Here is a 1,027-nt window from a genome sequence, read left to right as displayed (position 1 = left end):
GAGAAACCATCTTTTTGCAACAAATTTCACAAAAGAGATAGTGGAGTCGCAGCCAGAGGGGTGATATCCGGAAGAAGATTTATGTATATCTTTCATTTCATTGTAAGTCACCGTATTTCATAAACACCAATGTCACTATCATTTCATGAGATATTTCAGAATGGGGTATATCAGTAACCTACATGGCTTTGCTTGATTTGAGTGTTTGTTAAATCATTACTTTATAAGCATTAATCCAAAAGGGTGAGAACAGTTTTTTGTGCTCGTTGTTAAAAGTTACATTGATTGTGTTTTTTTCTTTTGAAACATCAGACTTTTTCATGTAGTACTGCACGTGTTTCACCTACGGGATGTGATTGTTACTTTTTATTTGTATCTGAAGTGTGATATTTTTTTATATACCTTTGACTAGTATCAGGTGTGAAGAGTGCGTTTTAAAATTATATAGCAGTAAATTAACACATGGGGCAGAGGTAACGCGCGAGGCTGCGGAACAAGTTTCAGTTCATTCAGAAAGTGACATACACGTTATGTGAGAGTGTGCGTGCATGTTTCGTGAGTTAGTTTTTTGTTTTGTTTTGTTTTTCTTAGCGAGATGGTGTGTATCTCTTCACAATTTTATTTTCATGTCATAGTATTTTTGTCGATTTTCTCCAGTCAGTAGCATCTAGACAATAATTTTTAAATTTAATCAGTTTTCACATGTTTATTAAATGGAAGTCATCAATATTACTCAATGATGCTAACATCTACAATGCCACCTACACTGAAAAATTATAAATGCCCGTTATTGAAAAACACAGACTTTGTTTTATCTTACAATCCCAATTCCTTGTTGTACATAAATTATCGGAGGTGCAACTGGTACATTGCACAGACAAAGCCTTAATTTGCATCCTCCAGTAAGAGGCTGTTTGGCGTTCGCTGCTTCGAAACTCGGTACTGCAGACTCATACATATAGATTTAAAAGATTAAAGATAGAGATACATTGTTACATTTTTTTTTAAACATATTAGGTCATGATTC

The sequence above is a fragment of the Penaeus monodon genome, chromosome 32 (assembly GCF_015228065.2).
Source record: "Penaeus monodon isolate SGIC_2016 chromosome 32, NSTDA_Pmon_1, whole genome shotgun sequence".
NCBI lineage: Eukaryota > Metazoa > Arthropoda > Malacostraca > Decapoda > Penaeidae > Penaeus > Penaeus monodon.
Note: the sequence above shows the minus strand (reverse complement) of the source record.